Source organism: Elaeis guineensis, chromosome 6 (assembly GCF_000442705.2).
Source record: "Elaeis guineensis isolate ETL-2024a chromosome 6, EG11, whole genome shotgun sequence".
In the NCBI taxonomy this organism is placed as follows: domain Eukaryota; kingdom Viridiplantae; phylum Streptophyta; class Magnoliopsida; order Arecales; family Arecaceae; genus Elaeis; species Elaeis guineensis.
In genome coordinates, this window is record NC_025998.2 from 82,131,493 (window position 1) to 82,137,492 (window position 6,000).

Sequence of the window (6,000 nt, forward strand, 5' to 3'; positions counted from 1 at the left end):
AGTAAAACGAGTAAACATAGCAGTTATGGACTCATCATGCTCTATTTTAAACAATTCATATTTATGTACAAGCATATTTATTTTAGACTCTTTTACTTGATTTGTTCCCTCATGGGTTACTTCTAACCTATCCCATATTTCTTTAGCAGATGCACAAGTAGAAATGCGATTAAATTCATTTGCATCTAGTGTACAATAAAGAACATTCATAGCTTTAGCATTTAATTGTGCCAATTTCTTATCAACCTCATCCCATTCTTTCTCGGGTTTGGTTGACTCCTCATCATCGATAATCTTGGTGAGTGTGTGAGGACCGTTCACTATGATACTCCACATATCATAGTTGAGTACTTGTATAAATATCTTCATCCGAGCTTTCCAATAGGTGTAATTAGACCCATTGAAAAGTGGAGGTCGGTTTGTAGATTGCCCCTCGGCTAGAGAAGTACCGACATGGGTTGCCATAGATCTTTGGCTCTTTGATTGTTAGATCAAAGAAGGGCTAGAGCACCGGGCTCTGATACCACTTGTTGTCCAGCTATGCAACCCAAGAGGGGGGGTGAATTGTGTTTCTAAAAATTTTAGGCTTAATTAATTACTTATGATGAATGAGAACAAAGACTTTAATTCAAGATTAATAACCTAAAGCAAGAATGCAAGGATATAATAAAGAAATAAAGAGAAACAATAAAGCACACCACAAACACAAGGATTTATAGTGGTTCAGTGCCAACCTTGCACCTACATCCACTCCCCAAGCTCCTACTTGAGAATTTCAATCCACTATACTTGTATTCAACCCGAATACAAAACGTCGGAAACTCCGATACTAGCTATCCCAAGCTAGTCCACTTATTTCCCGGGTACAAGCCAACTCAAAACACTCCAATTTCAGGTTCGGATCAACCTTCTCTTATTTTGGAAACCCTCCAAAAACAAGAACAATTACTCACAAAGAGTAAGACAGTTTAGAGCACAAATAAGTACAAGAATAGCTCCTTAAATGAGCGAATATAACAATAAAAACACTTTACTCAAATGAAGAATCCCCTTTTTGGATTTTCTCAAGGTGGATGAACGCTTGAATGAATGCTTGAGAAGAAGATGATCTTTGATTGAAGACTTCTTGAAGGCTTTGAAAGATCTCTTGATCAAGGTTGAACAATAGGCTTGAAAAATTCTCTCTTTGAATGCTCTTGCTTTTCTTTTTCACAATCTCTTGTGTATATTGTGGATCCTCTCTCTTTTTCTTTTGGGTATTTCATTGATCTCAGGCTTTCTCGTGTAGATTTTGGATCCTCTTGTATATATGTTTTATCTCTGCTATTTCTTTCACCATTTGAAACCTTTTATAACCTTAAGAAACAAGAGAAAACATATTAGGCAGAAAAAGAGCCGTTAGAGCATTTTTAGGAAGCATAAAAGGCAATTAAAACGGGCAAAAAACTAGCTATTGCGGATATTTTCTGTCGCAGGGGTCGACTCATGAGTCGACTCATGCTTCAGGAGTCGACTCATGAGTCGACTTCTGTTGCATTAGCCAGAACTTTGATTTCTGGATTTTTTTGGCCCAAATCAGCAGAGGTCGACTCATGAGTCGACTCATGCCTTGTGGGTCGACTCATGAGTCGACTCACAGGTCGTGCCAAGCCAAAAATCCAGCGTGCCATGGGAAATTTTTGCGTGCCAATCAGCTCATAGTGCCATGAGTTGACTCATGAGTCGACTAATGCACTTCAAACCTTCATAACTTCAAAAATATAAGTCCAAAAATAATGAAATTTTCATCAATAATTTACAAATCATTTGTTCTACCAAATGATACTATCAAATCAAGATTTTAGTGAAATTATGATTTTGCCCTTGAAGAGCATAAGGACTTTTTCAATTTAAAATTATTTGTATCCCTTCAATCTGCTTTGTAATCATCAAAATCAATCTAGGAGCAACAAAAGAGATGAATTATACGGTAACCATGCATCGATAGATTTGCGAATGTTGCTTTGCAATCTTTTGATCTATCTGAACATCGGATCTCATTGCTAGATGGTTACATCGATTAGTATAAAAAGTTGTTCCTATGCTATTGGCTTAGGTTCAATCCTATGGGGTCACACACATTAGAATATTCAATCTAATTAGATGGATGAAGAGTCCCACTGGATTGGTGAAAGGAATATACCCTACAAGCCAATCGAAATTTATATTTTGATGAATTTTTTTTGTAATTTTTCAGACTCATGTAATTGATATTTTATAAATATAAAGTATTTATTTTTCATCATAAGCTGCATCTTACTTTTGTAATGATTATAATAAACTTCATAAATTAGGGCAATGGCTTTAGAGTTATGATAAGATCATACCTATGAGATCTAAAATCTTAAAAATTCTGATTTAAAATATTTTTAGTCATAGAAGCATTGAGTATGGGATCAATGTTTCGGATAGACTGGCACTTCCTAAGTATGCTCAATAGAGAGGATGGCTAATCTCATAAGCTACTTGTGTGAGACACTAATATAAGGATGTGGGTGCTCATTAGAGAATGAGTTCACTGAATTGATCCGATGTAAAAAATATCTTATGGAATCAACTTACCCAACAAAAGATATTTTCTTTTAGTAGGAGTTGAGCATGTAATTTTTTGACCTGAGACTATCATAGAATCTTGTATATATGAATTCATATTTTGGTTCATACTCATTCATAACTTAGTCATATACGGGGTGATCTGGATATGGTGGAATGTGTATGGAGGTTGTGAGTAGGTGAACATGGAATTGATCACTCATGATAAGAGGAGATCGTATTCTGCTTGCTCTAATCGATTGATGATTCAAAAAGTCTTTGATCAAAGCAGGATGAAAATTAGAAAGAGTTCTCAATATTTCATTAATTGAATCATCATTGAAGATTAAAAAAAATATGAATATGATATTGGATTTGACATCATTCCATATCCAGAGCATATTTGGGATGCAAGTTGATCGCAGGATCGAATTGCATGGCAATTTTTTATTGAAGAGTATTTTTGATATTTCTACTAAAATTCTATATCTTATAGGTGGATATAATACATTACTAGACATCAATCTTGTCTTGTGAGTTTCATCAAATTAAAGAGTCTAATTCAATCACCAATTAGAAAGGATTCTAATTGCTGAAATTGGATTAGCTCGATTGGATCTAGATCGGTTAGATTAAATTCTAATCAAATTAGATCAACTTACACTCAGACCCACTACTGGCAAGATGTGAAACCCAATGGGTCACACATAAAAAGATTTATCAGGGGTTTAATTAGATTAGATTATATTTGCAAGATAAATATACTAGCACATGTTGCAAATCCTAGCTTCTTGTTTCGAATCGGGTTCGAATTTGATTCTAAATTGGGCTAATTAAATCCAAATTAAGTCAAACTAATTTTGGATTTGAGTTGGGTGAACCCTTGGCTGGATAAACTAGGGATTGGGTGCCACAAACTAGCATCCCACATGCCAAGAATTATTTTCTTGCTTGTGGGATTTATTTTGTGCGCAAAAGGCATGTTGGCGTCCCATGAGATGGGATGCCCCTTTCCTCATTCTTATCTCTTTGTTCCATGATGAAAAAAAATTCATAAGGTTTATGATCTAATTTTAGGCATAGAAGAGTCCTTCTGTAGCTAAATCACTTCATGGTTTAATCGTGGAAATTAGATAAGAATTGGAAACCTAGCCAAATCTCATTTATGCGCCACCTAGTGTCCAACTAGTTTAGGTCTCTTAATTTTGTTGCACGCCACCTTTATTCCTGATTTTTTCTCCACACCATCTTTAGGTTAGAACCTCATTTGTGGGCCCTTGGATGGTCAAAGTGTGCTGTTCAATGTGGAGAGAAATGCCGCTCAAGGATACCTCGCGATGCATCAAAAAAATAACAGGAAAATTTCTCCCAAGAGTCTTTCTGCGTGAAGTGACTCTTGGATTCTTTTCCCAATGTTTGCCATGTATCACAAGACACCAGATGGGTGTGTGAAATTGGGTAGGGGCATGAGATCATCTGGTTGGGTGCAAGATGTAGCGTGGAGAGGGCGTGAGATAATTCTGAACACTTCCCGTCGCTAACTATAAAAGGGGTCCTGCACCAGGGTTTAATTCATTCAGATTTTAGTCTTATCTCTTATTTCTTACACCTCTCTCCCTATTGTCCAATTAATCCTTTCCTTGCCTTGTTAGGACAAGTTCTAAAATAGTAAGGACAAGTCTGATTTTAAAACAGGGGCCTAGGAAGAGATATAAGGAGGACAAGGAGACAAGAAAGGTAGAGATAGGAAGGTTAGGAGGAGAAGAAGAAGGCCTTGAGGTTCTGCTACCCAAAAAAATTCTTAGAGTGAGAAGTTTGGAGGAGAAATTATTCTAAAGAGTTTGTGTCCTGATGAGAGCCCTGTGTGGATCACCGTTGGAGGGCAAACACTTGGGCACCTAGTGGAAGTTCTATCGATGTTTTAGATTAAATATTGCAGGTATTCTTCTATACCTTGAATTTTATTATAAAAATATTTTACATGATTGTTAATCATTAAGGAGGTGTTGGTTTAAGAATTTAATATTTAAATTTTTTTAGTTTAAAATTTTAAAATCCATTATGCTTCCACTGTGCATGATCTCCCTGAAACCCTACAGTAGTATCAGAGTCGATTTTGTTTGGTTCAATCATATATATAGATAATATTCACGTAATGCATGTTATAATTCATGTTATAAAATTAATTATACTAGGAATTATGCTTTCATATGATAATATAAATTGATGCATATCTAATCAATCACTTCATCATTCTGAAATAAGTTATCCTAGTATAATGGGGTTATGCTACAAGGTTGTCCTAAAATGATGAATGTTCATATATTACACTGGCACATATAAAATATTTAATACTGATATATATATCAATGAGCATTAGCATTATAAAATTAGAATATCCACGAGACCAATGAAGTCCTTATAAAATTATATTAAGTGGTAGTGATAAGAAACTATGGGTTAACCAATTCTTGATCAATTGATCAATTGGTGTCTAGGAAAGTACTAAAGGTAGTTCTTTAATTGGTTCTGTTGATTGATCTGACCAATTTATTGGTGTCTAACGAAAGCAACAGGGAGACCCCTACCTATTTATCTGGCTAATTTCGTTAAGCGATTTTGATATTAAAAAATTCTAATATTGAAAATACTACTAGGGGCATTCCTTCATGCTAGGTTCATGTTACATCATGAACTATGGCAAGCTTGTTGTGTTACCATAAGGCTTATCATAAGGACTGATATAATATAATCCTAGTGCATAAAAGATACTTACGATAATTTTGGATATACTACTTTGTTGTGTTACCATTGTTAAAAAATTGTTGCGATTTCGTACGTAAAATTCAAAAAAAAATTCTAAAGATGTATGCAGCAAAAACAAATAAATTCAAATATTTTTAATTAATTTACATACCAGATGTAATCTAAAAATTATAGCAAGAATCTTGATACAAAAATGTAACCATGATCTAAAATTTAAAATAAAAAAATAAATAATTATAAAAATCAAATGGAGATCAGATCTCCATACCTCGGATCTTCTGACTGTCTCGGGTTTTGATCGTAGCCGTGCACATGCCTGACCACTGCTGATATCCACATAGAGCCACCTAATTAGAGCATCGAGATCACCGATATGCTAGCACCTTACAGATCTCGCTCTTCATCTTTAGATCTAGATCTTTTTTTCTAGATCTTGAAGAAGGAGATCGCTGTGCGAACTCTTTCGCATAGATCCGATGGGATCTGAACCTTATCACCATGAAGAGAAGAAGAATCCTTCTTCTTCTCTTTTTCTCTCTCTTTTTCTTCTCTTAGATCTGATCTTTATCAGATCTGGGCATTGGATGAAGGGGAGAAGGGAGGAGGCATTGGGAAGAATTTTTTATGTAAGAAAGAAAGACTCTCCTCCTATCTCATGCATGC